A 17,345-nucleotide genomic window follows, 5' to 3' on the forward strand; every position below is an offset into this window, starting at 1 on the left:
CCTCAGTCACCACAAGGAAAGACCTGCAAAATCCCCTGGATTCTCAGCAGATTTGCCTAAGATCCTGTCATGTGATAGTGTTCCCAAGTCATGCTATGACATTTTTTTTTGCTATATGTATCTGTATGTATGTATGTATGTATGTATGTATGTTTCTAATGCATTTGATAAACAGAATTTGCATACTAACCTGAGTTAAAAGCTTTTGTGGGTTTTTGTGCTCCCATAGGTCAGATGAACATGCTTCAGTTATATGTAAATCATCCCTTTTCAAAAGTATTTAATATGCAAAACAGTTCAGTCAATAATTTGTGTCATTAGTCTCTAGTATTACATTTTCTAATCAAAATTAACAATGTCTTAGATATTTTTATTTATATATACTTTTTCAAACTTCAGCCTTGGTATAATGATTACCAATCAATAAAAAGACCCATTGGTCTAAGCAGTTTTCTAATTTCCTAGTAACAATGACATCTTAGCCTGTTTCCTGGGAAACAGAGTATGAGGTTGAAATGCACACACAGGAAGACTTTTGAGATCATGTTCTTGGTGCCAACTGTCTTGGTGACCTTGAACACATTGAATCGAAGGGTCCTGCTTAGGGTCCTGCACTCTCCCGCGGTGACAATGTCGCCGATCCTTATATCCCTGAAACAGGGGGACAGGTGCACAGACGTGTTCTTGTTGCACTTCTCAAAGCGATTGTACTTCCAGATGTAATGCAGACAGTTCTGGCGGATAACGATGGTCCTCTGCATCTTCATCTGTGTCATGACACCTGCCATGATCCGACCGCCGATGAAGATTTTACCAGTGAAGGGGCATTTCTTGTCTACATAGGTGCCCTCCATAGCCTCCTTGGACGTCTTGAAGCCAAGACTGATATTTTTTCCTTGCAGGTTTCTCCCAGCAAAACATGCTTCTTGTTTTAAAAGATTGTATGTAGGCTGCTTTTGGTAAGTACGCTCCATCTGAATGTCCACCATCTTCCCAGCAGGCTGAGAAAAATAAAGTAGAAATAATATTCTTAGTCATGATTAACTGATAAGTAGTGAAAAAGCCACCTCGCTGGCCAGTTTTTTGGTCAACTTTCATGGTCTTCTCCCTCAATGAAATGTTGGTGGCAGAATCATGGGAAGGTCTTCTTGCAGATGGCTACAGCTGCACTGAGGTCATGAGTACAACAGCTCTTTTATGTCCTAAAGAGACCTTTTTTTTTCCTGATCATCTCCTATCTTCTGCCTCTTACATTCTTTCCTCCCAAATGAGAGAGAATTGGAGGGGGGGGGGCTTATATAAATGTTTGAAACTATCAATCAATAAACACCTAAACCTAATAAATGACAAAAAAAAAAAAAAAATAGAGGCCCAAATCTGAGCTTTCTTTCCAACTGTTGATTCAAATGTATGCTGCTTCCCTAAATCCTCCCTCAAAGTACTGCAGCTGCAGCATTAAAATGACCGTGCCTATGTGTGAAGGCCAGCCTTCAAATTGGCCCTAGTGACTGTCTTGTATTGCTTCCTGTTACTGTAATAGAATACCGGATACCAAATATGGTGTTAACAGAACATAGAGGTTTAATTCACTTATGATTCTGCATGGTAGGAAATCCAAAAAGATGGCCCCAGCTTCTGATGAGGGCCTTCTTGCTGCATTGTGAGAAGGCAGAAAGCATCACATGGAAAGAAGCCTTATAGACAGAGATCAGTGTTGTTGTTTTTTTTTTTTTTAATCAAAACTACTCTCATAATAATTTAACTGAGTTCTCCATTAATTCTCAAACAATACATTTGTAACCCAAATTGAGTCCTCATAACCCAATTACTTCCTAAAAGATCCATGTTTCCATACAGGGGCCTTTAAGGGACATTCTTTGTGAACTAACACTGGTAAGCCTTAGTGTGTGTGCCTCTGCATAGAACTTCCTCAGATCAAGTAGAGCAGACCTATGAATCAGTAAGACATTGGCATAAAGTTTTGTTACTTTAGCCTAAGTCTTAAAAGGCACCACAGATGCCACATTATGTAGATCATCCATCCTGGAAGGAAACAGCCACATGTTGTGAAGCTGTGGAAGTTGTGAGCAAATCAACACGGGTAGGAGATAAAGCTAAAACCAAGGTCAAAGCCAAGATGAAAGTAGCTTCCCATGCCATCTGGTAAATCATGAGGGACCCCTAAAACAAATCTAAGAAGCCAATCTTATTTTCAAATTCCTGAAATACAGAAACCGTGATGAGCTAGACTTAATGTTGTTTCACATCAGTAAGTTTTAGGGTAATTTGTGACAGGGAAATAGATAAATATTACATTACCACACATAAAAGAACAGAGTTCTGGGATTTAAATTAGCTTATAGAAGAGATTATATGAACTATTATATGCTTCGTTGTTAATAAGTATTTAATGTAAAATGGCTTGCATAGCTCAGTGTAATAGTGTATGCCTATAACTCTAATACTCAAGAGGCTGAGGCAGGAGGATCAAGGGTTCAAGATTATCCTGGACCACATGGTAAAACCTTGTCAGAAGCAAAACCAAGTAAGACAAAGACAGGGCACATTTTGTCCACAGGATTTGGAAAACTCAACCTAGTACTGACATGAAAGTCTCCTCCCTGAAAGCCAGCTCTCATAATGTATGAAGGGGCAATGCAAGCTCTTGAGGGAGAAATGTTATCAGTAGTCTCACCCAGCTGCAAATCCTGTGAACTACAGTGATGACCAGGCCAATAAGACATCTTATTAGTAGACTAGTGTCACTAATATCTTGGAGGTAACCAACCCTTATCTGATTGGACTCAGGCTCCACTCAGTAGGAGAAAACCCATACCTGGTACTGTGAACCTAGCCAAGCACCTATACACAGAGCTGTTATAGAAGCTATAGTTTCCAACTGCCATCTATATATTTACCTTTGTATCCATATATAAGTGCATATTTTGCCCCTTGTCAAGCAGTTTCTTTTTACACCTGACAGAGGCTATTATTGAGAACAAGTGAGTGGTCAGCCACAAATGGGACATCTACGACACAACCACTACACCTAAGGCTCAGGGATTATTGTGGAAGAGGAAGAGTGTAAGGGCCAGAGGACTGTGTGAGGTATCATCATCTGGATACTATAGGGCTGTCTCACTCATGAGTTCTCAAGTGTATTGTTGCCTGCATATGACCACAGCAGTTGACTTACCAACATGGGTAGGAGAAGGTTCACAAAGTCCACCCCTAGTCAGAGAATTCTAGGCAGTGTATGGCTGCTAAGGGAAGGAGAATCAGCTTTCTTCAGGAATGAGTCTCCTGGTATGTTACTCAAGTTTAAGTGGTTAGTCCCAAGTCATGTATCTGTAAGCAATGCTAACCAGACATATGTATATATTACGGGAGAAGAGGTCACAAGTTTGAAAGTGGACATGGGAGAATTTGGAGACGAGAAAGGGAAAGATGATGGTAATACAGTGTACTCGTGTATGGAAGTCTCAAACTATAAAAATAGAACATTACCAATGTCATTCTATAATGAGTTTGTTTTCCTTGTAACATAACAGATATCACATATCTGGAAACTATTGTCATGTATCTGAAAAAGTGAAATAGTTGCATCTGACCAAATTGTTTTCCTATCATTTTGAGGTTCATATTGATTTTTCTGCTTATAATAGTTTGAGTCTATGCACTTGTCTTTATTACTATCATCACTCTAATGTGCTCATCTCTCACATGGACTATTACAATAAACTCTAATTAATTTATATCTATTGGCTTTTTTCCATCTCATAATAACCATTAAAGCTATAATGATCCTTTAAAAACACATACCTATATAATACCATGACTAGTCTTCTCCCACTTAAAATCTTTAAATGCTTGGAAGAGTTCATTAAGTAAAAGTTATAAAAAAAAAGCATGTCCTATATAACCTCTGCTGAGTCTGCGCCTAGCAGTCTTTCTAGCCTTGCCTTCCACTCTTCCTCATCTCGCTCTGTGGTTCTACCCCACAGTAACCTTTCTCCAGTGATTAGCTTTCATCTTCTCTGACCACCAAGGATGATTTGTTTCTGAGACATGGTCTCTCCATGTTTCCCTGGCTGGTATAACACTCTTCCTACCTCAGCCTCTGGAGTAGTTGGAACTACATCCACACACCACTATATCCAGCCAACCAATGATGATTGTGTATGATATTTCCTCTGTTTTGAAATCCCTTCCTTTTCTTCTTTGTCTACTCTAGGCTCTGCACCCTTTATATTTAATGGATATGTCATATTATTACCAATATTTTGGCCAATATTTCTTTTTGATTTCCATAGCATCATATATTTGTCCTTTGTACAATAGTTAATTTGAAAATTTACATTTGTTTGTGACATTATTTGATTAAAAGTAAGGTTCCCATATCTTCTATCAGAGAAGACACCATATCTATTAGCATTCACTTATATATTCCCTAGAGCGGCCACAATACTTGGATAATAATGCATGTTTCATTAAAAAAATGAATATCTGATTGCCTGATTTAATGAGCTCATGTGACGATGAATGTTTCCTTAGAACCAGACTACTGAGGTTCAAATTCTGTCACTTCCTAACTCTGTAATATTAAAGGTGATTTTAATGCATTGTTCCATAAAGTTGATCTCTGTGAATTGAAAATAGTTACCTTGTTGAGTTTTAAAGTTCTTAAATAAGTTAATATACATTGAAGTCTTAAAATAATTCCTAGGAAAGTAGATACTGTCTTTGGTTGCTGCAATCATTAGCATTAATAACACACCTAGTCAATCTAACATGCAGATTCCTTAGGTCATAATAATCAGTTCTTTAAAATAACTTCATTCTAAATATATAATTCTAAATATAGTTTCTATAGATACAGAATTTTAAGTGTCTATATAAACAAGAAACTTTGTCAAAAGCAAATAGCTAAAGCAGTGGCTGATAAATGTTTTCTGAGCTGTTCAGTTTAGATTCAGGGATAAGTATACTCCTGTTAACACCATGTCATCAGTATTTGTTTAGTATTTTGCTATTTATGTAAAGCATTCAGGGTAGCAGGGGGTCAGGAACTTAAGAACATCTTGACTTTATAGATTTATTTTAGGGGCCCTTCATTGAGGACATCTCAAAAAGTTCCATACTTTTAAAAAAATAATAACTGCCAGCAATAGTTGAGTCCACTTTCTCTGCAGTTTTTTTCTGGTTGGCTACTTAATTCTGAGGCTCCCTCATTAATCTTGATTTAAGCCTCAATAATGGTAACCTATTAAAATCATATAAAATGCTATTGGTCTCTTCTGATTGTATTTCCACACTCAGATACTGACATGAAACCGTTCAAGCAGCAGTTTCCTTCTTATTGAACAATGGGAACTTTTTAGTTCATTGATAGAAACCAATCCTTGTTACAAAGTTGTAAGTGCTGGCATTTGGTCATATTCTGTTCTCTCTTGTAGATATGTCCATCATGGACTGCTGTTGACTTAAGAAGCAGCTACTAGAGTGTGGGGTATTGGATCTGCTACTACTGCTACAATCTCCTCCTCATCTATCCTCCCTCTTAATCAAGAAAAATAACCTTATGCTTTCCAGAGACACTGAGATTATCCAGCCCTTGAAACCTAGGTCTTTTCCCTTTAGGTAAAAGAGAAGAAAGCTTTTTAAACTTTCTGCCAGATCTTGGCTTTCTGAGGAAGAGACCTCTCTGGGAGAAAATAGATGAAAGTTACCTGGGACTAAGGACAGATCAGACAGCTGTGCTTTGTAGTCACTGAAAACAGAACTATCTTTACTGGAAAAGATTCATGTGACATAACTCTAAGGGGAAGAGCAAAGGTTACAGGGAAGAAAACTAACCTAAAAATCCAAGGACCATCCTACCAGTTTGTCCAACATTAAAATTCTATTAGAAATTCATTTAAAAATGAAATTCAAGAGATTTTTAACAGATAATTCCCATTTTAAAATCAGGCTCTGTATCAAATCAACCTCTTGAAAGTGAATTTTGGAAACTTTCCCTTCTGAAAGTTCTGACCTGAGGCTAGATGTGCCGTGGAAGGACAGGTTGGAGGAACAGACTATGTGTGATGAGTGAGTGGGTCTCTGGCTGTGGAGACAAGTTTGCTATGTGTGATGACTATGAGGAGAAAAAGGGAAAGTGGATTTTAAATTCTCTTACTTGAGATTTTTTAAAATTTATTTTTAACTTAAATATTTACTTTAAATAATCTCCATTGTAACCTCCTCCCTCTTCTCCTCAGAAAAGGGAAGCCACGTCCCACCTCACCCCAGCACATCAAGTTGCATCAGGACTGAACTCATCCTCATCCACTGAAGCCAGGCTAGGCAGCCCTGCCAATCCACCTACCAAACCATCCATCCAAAATGTACCTTGCCTATAAGATATGCAGGGATAAAGATAGAGCAGAGACTGAGGGAGTGTTCAACCAATGCCTTACCTGAGACCCACCCAAGGAAGAGAGCCAACCCTTGACACCACTATGTTTACAGGCAGGAGCCTAGCATATCCACCCTCTGAGAGGCCCCACCCAGCAGCTGACCAAATCAGATGCTGAGACTCACAGCTGTTAGGCCAAGCTTGGGGAGTCCTGTAGAAGAGTGGTGGTATAGTGGTGAGGAGGGAACATAGAAGGACCCAGAGGAGACAAGAACACCGCAAGAAGGCCAACAGAGTCAATTGACCTAGGCCCATGGGGGCTTACAGAGACAGAAGCATCAAGCAAAGGGCATGCATGGACTGGATCTAGGTCCTCTACACATATGTAACCACTAGGCAGCTTGATCTTGATGTGGGTCCCCTAGTAAGATGAGTGGGTGCTGTCTATGACATGGACTTTGTTGCCAACTTATTTGATATTTATAATAGAAAATATAATGCAATACCATAGGATAAGAGGGACACCATGTTTCTTTCAGAAGCACATATACAAAGAGGGACACAGATAAAATTGCACCATCATTTCTTTGTCAAGACTATCCTGTTAGAGAAACTTCACTTTCCTAAATATCTGAGGGATCAGCTTTTTTCTGATGATGTTATAATCAGTCAAATGCCTGGGAGTCTTCACAGTACTCAGATTCGGCAAGGAGGAGTTTATTCAAATGTCTTGTAACTCTGAGTGCCAAAGGCCTGTGAACTGGGCTGATACACCCAGTGGGGGTATATCTCTAAGTCCGGAAAACTTGAGGCTTATGGCTGTAAGCTCAGGTTAGATGCTTAGTGCTGTGGGCATTTAGCGTCAGTTCCCCGGCACTCAGCAGCTGAAGTTATCCCTGATTTTCAGCAGCTAGCACTAACAGAAGTTGTCCCCAGCTAGTGGTACAGCCCTTGGGTGTTGGTTGTTGGGCTCTCATAACAGCAACCAGTATCACAGATGCATCCATCCCAGCTGCGTAACACCTCCAATCAGTGGGGACTTCAGCTTTTTCCGGGGCTGTTCACACAGCTCTTTAGCTTGGTATCAGCACCTTTAACCCTCATGACTTCTGAAGTCCCTGGAACTGTTCTACAGACCAGGACCCATAGATCCTGATCATCAGCTCTTTATAGCTTTCCACCTTCCGTTTCTCAGTTCCCTGTCTTCCTTCATTTCTTCTCTTCTTCCTCCATCTTTTGTCGTCTCTACTGCCTCTGTATCTCACTGTCTATAGACGCAGATGTTCTCTGGAACTCTTCAGCTGCCCTCTTGCGACTGCTGCCTCTGCCGCTACCACCACTTGTTGCTAGTGCTATGGCCACTGCCAATACAGCAGCTGCTATCTGTTTGTCATCAGGATGCTTCTACTGCCACTACTGCCACTTCTGTCACCATTTCTGCTTTAGTTTACTAGCTCAACTGACTCTACCCGTGATCAAGGTAACAATTTGACAAGAGAAGACTATTTTTTTTAAAAAAAGATTTACATTTATTTATTATGTATACAGCATTTTGACTGTGTGTGTGCTTGCAAGCCAGAAGAGGCTAGACCTCAGTATAGATAGTTGTGAGCTACTGTGTGGTTGCTGGGAATCGAACTCAGGACCTTTGGAAGAACAGACAGTGCTCTTAACCTCTGAGTCATTTCTCCAGCCTGAGAAGACTATTTTTGAGAAGCTTTAATAATACCACATTATGGGACCTTCCAGAGAGTGTCTCCCAACTAGCTCAAAAAGTGAAACAGAGTCTAGTGTGCTGGTTAGTTTTATGCCAACCGACACAAGGGAGTCATCTGAAAGGAGGCACCACCAACTGAGAAAATGCCTCCATATGATCTGGCTCTAGGGCATTTTATTAATTAGTCATTGATGGAGGAAGGCTCAGCACATTTTGTATGGTGCTATTCCTGAGATAGTGGTCCTGGGTTCTATAAGGAAGTAGGCTGAGCAAGCCATGAGAGCAAGTCAGAAAGCAGCATCTGTCCATGGCCTCTGTATCAGCTCCTGTCTCCTGCTTCCTGCCCTGTTTGAGTTCCTGTCCAGACTTAAATGATCAACAGTGATTTGGAAACATAAGACAAATAAAGCTTTTCCTCCCCAAGATGCTTTGATTATGACGACTCATGAGAGCAGTAGAAACCCTAAGTAGGACACCTAATTACGTGACCAGAGTAGTAAGTGATATGTCATAGTGCATATGTGTAACATGCAGAGTTATTTTGTAATTTTCATCAATTATAAGTGCATTTTCTACTTCCTCCAATTAGCCACCTCACCACGCAACCAATCGTTGGCCTTCTAACTCTGAGCCACCAATGAAGTGTTCCTCACCTTGTGCTTAAGAAAGAACAGCTGCAGAGTAAGCAGTGGTCACGTAGAGTTGATTTAAGCTCTCCTTGGAGTGTTGTCTTCTAAGGCCAATACAGATTTTCCTATAGATGTCTATAGGAATGTGAACAGAGAAAGGCCTTTGGGTTGGGAGATGTAGGTTCAGCTGGAGAAAAGTTTCTTTGGAGTATTAGTGAAAGGTTTAAAATGGTGGAACTATACCCTGGTTTGTATTCAGACTATAGAAATCTTTTGCCTTTTGAAATAGCTGGACTATCTGGGAGGCAGAACCACTGTCTGCTAAAGGGATGCTTAGCTAGCAGCTCTGTCCCTTGAGGCAGCAAGCAGGACGTGAGAATGAATCTGACAGGTACTCAAGCCATTGATTGCCTTGGGAATGACAAGTCAAATAATTTGAAAAGTGAAAAACATCAAGCAATATAATCATATTATATATAATAATTTTATAATGTAACATAAACATATACAGATTTATATATTTATAAATGTATGTTTATATGTGTGTGTATTTCACACACATGCAAACACACACACGCACACACACACACATATATATGCATATATACATTATTATGAAATTAGTATTAACACAGTCCTGGGGCAAAGACCCTAAAAACCATTCACTTGACAATATCAGAGTCTGAATTTGAGAGTTTATTAAGTGGGTAGAGACTGACTGGAGAGAAACCATTCTTACAAAGGAGCCCAGACGGCTTTTTGCAGGGAGTTTTTGAAGGCAAAACCTATATATAGCCTAATGGCAATTGTAGGGTAAGTAAAGCAAGCAAGCAGCTTAACAGAAGCAAGAAGGCTAGTTAGCTGGGGGAATCTTGACCTCAAGTCCCTGGGTCAGGCTTGTGTAATTTTCACGGAAGGGGATGTAAGCAGGAGGTCAACTCTTAGACAAAAGATGGAGGAACCTTGGGCCCCATCACAACACTATTTAAGAGAGTTTTATTCTTATAAAGAACTCTGTTAACTAAGCCTAACTCCTGCCAAGTGACTAAGGATGGTCAGGTGCCTGTTTCCACGATCACATTAATTTGATTTCATGTTTATATAATGATATACAATGCCCCAAAGAGTAGTAAATGTTTTGTTTTCTGTCTTTTGACTAAATCTTTACATGTGCTCTCTTTTAGTAACTCATTCACCAATACAATATTTGAGACTCTTTCCATGGATGGTTGAGAATGCACTGTCTTACAATGAAGAGCCAAATAAAGACGAATAGACAAAGAAAGAAGTTGGGTATAGGTTTAGGTTTTCACTTGGCACTATATACTTGATATTTGTCAGTTGCATTAGAAAGGGATTTTATTTATATATATATATAAGAGAGAGAGAGAGAGAGAGAGATGGTAAGGTGGCTCAGTGGGTAGAGGCACTTGCCACTAAGACTGATGACCTGAAGTCACTATCCAGGCTCCACATAGTGGAAGCATAGAACTGACTGCTAAAAGCTGCTTCCTTACCTATATGCATGTCCTGTGACATGTGCACAAGTACACAAAGATACCCACACCCATACACACACATATTCACATGTATGCACATTAATAAACAAATGCAAACTGAAAATTTCAAAACATGAATAAAAATAAAAGCAATTGCCTGAAAAGAGGTTTTGTGGCAGGCTTAGAATATGCTAGTGTGTGAAGGGAAGATGGACGTGGTAGGAACATAGAGTGTGTCAATTAACATATTACTAGCAATTGTCTCTTGCTTTGTTTGGCTTGGTTCGTTACAGGAGTGAAGCCTCATGCAAAGTGTAAATGTGTGCGTTTTTTGTTGTTGTTGTTTTGGAGACAAAATATCACATTCTAATGAAGGCAGGCAGAGAACCCATCATACAAACCACAGTTTGTATTTAAGAGATCATTATTTCTTTTAGGTCATGAAAATAGTCTTCTGTTTTTCTTCTAGAAGGTTCTTTGTTTGGTCTTCACATTTAAAACTTTGACATATTTTCAACTAATTTTATATATAATGAAAGGAATGAGGCATAGTTTGTTTGTTTGTTCCCATATTAATAGTTAATACAAACCATTTGTTCAAAAGCTTATCCACCCTATCTCCACTGAATTGTATATTGGTTATAAATCTTTTAAAAAATATTTTATTAATTTATTCATATTACACCTCAATTGTTAGCCCATCCCTTGTATCCTCCCATTCCTCCCTCCTTCCTGCTTTCCCCCTACTCTCTTCCCCTATGTCTGTGACTGAGGGGGACCTCCTCACCCTGTATATGCTCATAGGGTATCAAGTCTCTTCTTGGTAACCTGCTATCCTTCCTCTGAGTGCCACCAGGCCTCCCCATCAAGGGGACATGGTCAAAAACGGGGCACCAGAGTTCTCATAAAAGTAAGACCCCATTCTCCAGTCAGTGGTGGAGAATGTCCTGTCCATTGGCTAGATGTGGGTAGGGGTTCGAAGTTTACTGCCTATATTGTCCTTGGGTGGTGCCATAGTTTGAACAGGACCCCTGGACCCAGATCCACACGTCATAATGTTCTTCTTGTAGGTTTCTAGGACCCTCTAGATCCTTCTATTATCCCATTCTCTCATGCTTCTCTCACCTAAAGTGGGTCCTCCCCTCTGACCCACCTTCCTGGTATGTGAAGACTTTCATGGGACATGCCCCTTGGGCTAGTGTCTTGATATAAGTGAATATATACCATTTGACTCTTTCTGCTTCTGGGATAACTCACTCATTATGATCATTTCTAGTTCAATTCCTTTGTCCACAAATTTCGGGAATTTCTTGCCTTTAATAGCTGAGTAGTATTCCATAGTGTAAATGTACTACAGTTTCTTTATCCATTCTTCTACTGAGGGACACTTAGACTGTTTTAATTTTCTGCCTATTATGAATAAAGCAGCTATGAACATGGTAAAGCATATGTCCCTGTTGTGTGGTAGTGCATCTTCTGGGTATATTCCAAGAAGTGGAATAGCTGGGTCTTGAGGAAGCCCCATTCCCATTTTTCTGAGAAAGTGTCAGATAGATTTCCAAAGGGGTTGTACTAGTTTGCATTCCCACCAGCAATGAAGGAGTGTTCCTCTCTCTCCACATTCTCATCAGCATGTGGTGTCACTTGAATTTTTGATCTTAGCTATCCTGATGGGTATAAGATGGAATCTCAGTGTTGTTTTGATTTGCATTTCTCTGATGACTAAGGAGCTTAAGCGTTTCTTTAAGTGTTTCTCAGCCATTTGATATTCCTCTGGTGAGAATTCTCTGTTTAGCCCCATCTCTCAATTGGATTATTTGATTTGGTGGTGTTTAATTTCTTGAGTTCTTTATATATTTTGGATATTAGACCTTTGTCAGATGTAGGGTTGGTGAAGATCTTTTCCCAGTCTGTAGGCTGTCGCTTTGTTCTGTTGACAGTGTCTCCTGCCTTACAGAAGCTTCTAAGCCTCATGAGGTCCCATTTATTCATTTTTGACCTTAAGGCCTGGGCTGTTGGTGTTCTGTTCAGGAAGTTGTCTCCAGTACCAATGTGTTCCAGGTTCTTCCCCACTTTTTCCCCTAACCAATTTGATGTCTCTGGTTTTATGTTGAGGTCTTTAATCCACTTGGACTTGAGTTTTGTACATGGTGACAAAGATGGGTCTAATTGCATTTTTCTACATGTAGACCTCCAGTTAGACCAGCACCATTTGTTGAAGATGTTATCCTTTTTCCTTTGAATAGATTTGCCTTCTTTGTCAAAAATAAAGTGACCAGATATGTGTGGTTTCATCTCTGGGTCTTTAATTCGATTCCATTGATCCACCAGGCTATTGCTGTGCCAGTACCATGCTGTTTTAATTACTGTTGCTCTATAGTACAGCTTGAGATCGGGTATGGAGATTCCTTTGGAGGATCTTTTATTGTATAGGATTGTTTTTTCCTATTCTGGGCTTTTTGTTTTTCCATATGAAAGTTGAGAATTGATATTTCAATATCTTCAAAATGTTTTGTAGGTATTTTGGTAGGGATTGCATTGAATCTGTAATTGCTTTTGGTAAGATGGCCATTTTTACTATGTTACTTCTCCCGATCCACAAACAAGGTAGATCCCTCCATCTTCTGATGTCATCTTCAATCTCTTTGTTCAGAGATTTAAAGTTTTTTTCAAATAAGTCCTCCACTTGCTTGGTTAGAGTTACTCCTAGATATTTTATATTGCTTGTGGCTATCATGAAGGGTGTAATTTTCCTAATTTCTTCCTCTGCATGTTTGTCACTTGTATATAGGAAAGCTACTGACTTTTTTGAGTTAATTTTGTATCCAGTCAATTTGCTGAAGGTGTTTATCAGCTGTAGCAGTTCTCTGGTGGAATTTTTGGTGTCACCTATATACTATCATATCATCTGCAAATAGAGATAATTTGACTTCTTCCTTTCCCATTTGGATGCCCTTGATCTCATTTTGATGTCTTATTGCTCTGGCTAGAACTTCAAGAACTATATTGAAGAGGTATGGAGAAACTGGGCAGCCTTGTCTGGTCCTCAATTTTAGAGGAATTTCCTTGAGTATCTCTACATTTAATTTAATGTTGGCTATTGGCTTATATAGCCTTTATTATATTTAGGTATGTGCCTTGTATTTCCGGTCTCTCCAAAACTTTAAACATGAATGGGTGTTGGATTTTGTCAAATGCTTTTTCTGCATCTAAGGAGATGATCATGTGGTTTTTCTCTTTCAGTTTGTTTATATGGTGGATTACATTGATAGATTTCCGTATGTTAAACCATCCCTGCATGTCTGGAATGAAGCCTATCTAGTCATGGTGAATTATGTCTTTGATATGTTCTTGTATTCATTTTGAAAGTATTTTATTGAGTATTTTTGCATCAATGTTCATAAGAGAAATTGGTCTGAAATTTTTTTTTTTGTTGGATCTTTGTGAGGGTTAGGTATCAACGTGACTATGGCCTCATATAAAGAATTTGGTAATGTTCCATCCATTTCTATCTTTTGGAGTAGCTTGAAGAGTATCAGCATTAGCTCCTCTTTGAAGGTCTGGTAGAATTCTGTGCTGAAGCCATCTGGCTCTGGGCTTTTTTTTTTTTGGTTGGAGACTATCAATTATTGCTTCTATTTCTATAGGTGAAATAGGGCTATTTAATTTGTTTATCTGATCTTGATTCAATTTTGGCAAATGGAATCAGTCGAAAAAACTGTCCATTTCCCTTAGATTTTCAAATTTTGTGGCATAAGTGCCTTTAAAGGGCGTTCTTATGATTCTTTGTATTTCTTCGGTGTCTGTTGTTATGTCTTCCTTTTCATTTCTGATTTTGTTGATTTGGATAGTGTTTCTCTGTCTTTTAGTTAGTTTGGCTAATGGTTTGTCTATTGGTTACAAATCTTAATTATTTAAATGTGATCACCTCTTCCAAATGCTCTCTGGAACACACTAATGACTTGAGTGAAAGACCTATTCAATAGATTGACCATTCAGAAACACCTGAGTTAATAAACTAAGTACAATGGGCATAAACTCATATTGTAAAGAGTCCAAGTCAATTAGACTCTGCTGTACTCTATAGCTTTTGTCTCTTTGTAGCTTGGTTTAATTTTAAACACCAGGAAAAGAAAACTCTTTATCCCATAGCCTATATTCCTTGATTTTAACAAAATGTCCTTTAAGGTAACTTTGCTGATGAATTTCTTGTGGTTCTGATACTGTGTTCCAGCATAATTTTAAAAGTCTATTTCCTCTCCCTTTTCAAAAAGCATATGGCAGGATTTTTGTTTGCTTGAGACAGAGTCTCAATATATAGTGTAGGTTAATCTGGAACTCCCTATGTAGCCCAGGCTGGCCTCTGGTACTCCTTATGTAGCCCAGGCTAGCTCTGGCCTCACAGAGCCTCCGTAGTGCCCAGCCTAGCTATGTATGTACATTGTTGTTTTTGAGATGTTCTTGAACTGTAGTGAAGGTTGACATAGAACACATGATGTAAATCATGCTGGCCTGGAACTCAGGGCAGTCCTCCCGTCTCAGCTTCCTGGGTGCTGGGATTAGAGCTACCATGCTATTTGAAGACAAAGGCTTCATTTTATTAGCAGAGTTTAATTTACTTATATGGATTGTGATGTGATTTCTTCTTGATACTTTACCCTGTTACTCATTAGTTTCTGCGTTCTTGATTAAATCAATCAAGTTGCTTTCTTCCTTTATTATTTATTTCTTTAATTTATTAGGTTGATATTTTATATCTTGTTTTATTCTGCACATAGACGTTTGTTTTGTCGCCCATTTTACATATGTTCTCTTTCAAAGCCTAGCATTAGTATCTCCCATAGCTCGCCTTTGCCGAAGTTACCTCCTCTGTGCCTGTTCCCTTGCAGCATTCCTGCTCATAAGCCCGAATATCATCTTCTAGTTGTCAGTTTTATTTCACGCCTATTTCCTCTCATTATAAACCAAATGAATGAAAAAAATGTGTTGTTCTAAAGGTGAAGGCCACACAAGGAAACTTCTAGAAAAAAAACATAATAATATTTTCATGATTTCTTAAACCATTTATTTTAAATTCAAGTAATTATTAGTTACCTTGATATAGTAACGGGTTTTTTGGGGGGGGGCTTGGTTGTTTTTGTTTTGTTTTTCTACACAGGCCCCATGGCCACTCCTCTCTGGGAATATGCCTGGCACTCCAACTTCCTACTTTCATCTGTTCCCTCTGTCCTTCCTCGCCCATATTCTCTATTTGCCGCATAAAAGCAGGAGTAATCCTTTTAAGCAGTAGATCAAGTCATACCAAAACACCCCTGTGTCAACGCATCACATTTATGGCAAAACTCAAATCCTTACCGCAGCCCTCCTGAGAGACTTTAACCAACCTGTCCTGTGCCTGCACCACTAACCTCAGCTGCCACAACCGCATGTTGCTGATGTTATTGTAGCCACTGATTTCTCAGTGTCCTCACGTCATCATGCACGTGAAGTCTCAGGGGCTTTACTCTCTGTTTATGATTATCTCAAATGTTTTCCTCAAGGTGGCATAATAGCATACTTCCTTCGGTGTCTCTTTAAATGTTACCTCATCAAAGAGCCTTTCTGTGACCATTACATGGAACATACTGCAGTCCCACCCCCACGCCACCCTCCCTCACCCTCCAACACACACACACACACACACACACACACACACACACACACACACACACACACAATCTCATAATAAAAATATGGAAAACAAGATATATTCTATGTAGGCATATTGAGGATAGAGACCAAGAGACACAGTCCATCCTCCCCTCAAGTTCATCTTCAAGTTCCTGATATCAGAGCAGGTTTAAAGACAAAGCAAGAACTATGTGTAACTAAGCAGTCCCGAGGAAACACAGGGACTAGCCAATCTCCTGAGAGGCAAGCCACTGGAGAACCCCAGGCAGATGAATTTGTTTTTTTCTCCAACTTACAAAAAGCTGTCAGGCTTCTGTGTTCTTCTCCTCACAGAAGATTTTGAGCCTTCTTCCTCTCCCCACCTCAGTCCCTATGGCAGCCAAAACCACCCAGCCTGGCAGGAGGAGAAGCCTAGGCCCCACAGAAAGGAATGCACTCTGGCTCCAAATCTCCTCTCAGCAGAGTCTGCTGTTTGTTATCTGTGTGTGTACTTTCACTTTCCATAAAACTCAGCTGTGTGCTGTGACAATAACATTTTTTTGCTTTTTAATTCTTTAGTAATGAAAACCCACCCTGTCTATGAACCCCTACAAGGTGTGGTCCCCTACTCACCTGTTGTCTCAGCTCCCAGTCTCTCCTGCAAGGATGCCACTGACTAGTAAATCTTTCTCCAGGGCCAGGCTCCTCCTCTGGCTGACCCAGGACTTGAGCCATTCCTTCTCGCAGCAGGAGATTCTTGAGGAGGCACTGATTTCTTGGGGTCTTTTCTTTCAATGGTCTTTCGGTCAGGGAGAGCATAAGTATCTCTCGAGAATACTCATTCTGCCAGGCTGACTGGTGACATTCCCTCACTTTATTTAACAACCCAATCTTGAAGCGAAATATGCCTGGGTCTGAGCCAAATATCATAAACAGACAAAAAGTAGGGGGCAAAGCTGGCATGCAATCAGCTCGCATCAGGCTTTCATGCGCAGGAAGTGTTTCTCTTGGTTTTTAGTTACTTTTAGAAAGACTGGCACAACCAACTCCATCTTGATGATCTGAGACAGAGACAACTTCTGTGTTTGTCTCTTGAGCCGGGTAAAGATGTAATACCCCAAATTTCCCCAGAGATCATAATATTAGATACCACTGTCTCCTCTCAATGCAGTTATCCACAGATCTTTATTGTTAGGCTTGCCTGCCTTTTCTGAACCCCAACTTAAAAACAAACAAACAACAAAATCCATTAAAAAAAATCTGATAGAAATAAAGAATACAAGGAAAGAAACATCTTGGTGTTGCACAAAAGGAACACAAGAAAAGGGAAGTTAGCTCACCAAGGCAATTACCTTTTGCAAATAGGTTGTGTCGGAACCCAGACTCTGCTAGGAAGCACTCTGGGCAGGATGTTCCTGTGCGGAATTTTTTTCTAACACAGTGATGAGGGTGTC

General features: G+C 39.6%; 1 pseudogene; it reads right to left on the minus strand.

Moving 5' to 3' along the window:
- Positions 1-461: 461 nt before the first annotated feature.
- LOC127212400 (40S ribosomal protein S11-like) lies at positions 462-989 on the minus strand (annotated as a pseudogene).
- Positions 990-17,345: the final 16,356 nt, after the last annotated feature.

Source organism: Acomys russatus, chromosome 30 (assembly GCF_903995435.1).
Source record: "Acomys russatus chromosome 30, mAcoRus1.1, whole genome shotgun sequence".
Taxonomy (NCBI): Eukaryota; Metazoa; Chordata; class Mammalia; order Rodentia; family Muridae; genus Acomys; species Acomys russatus.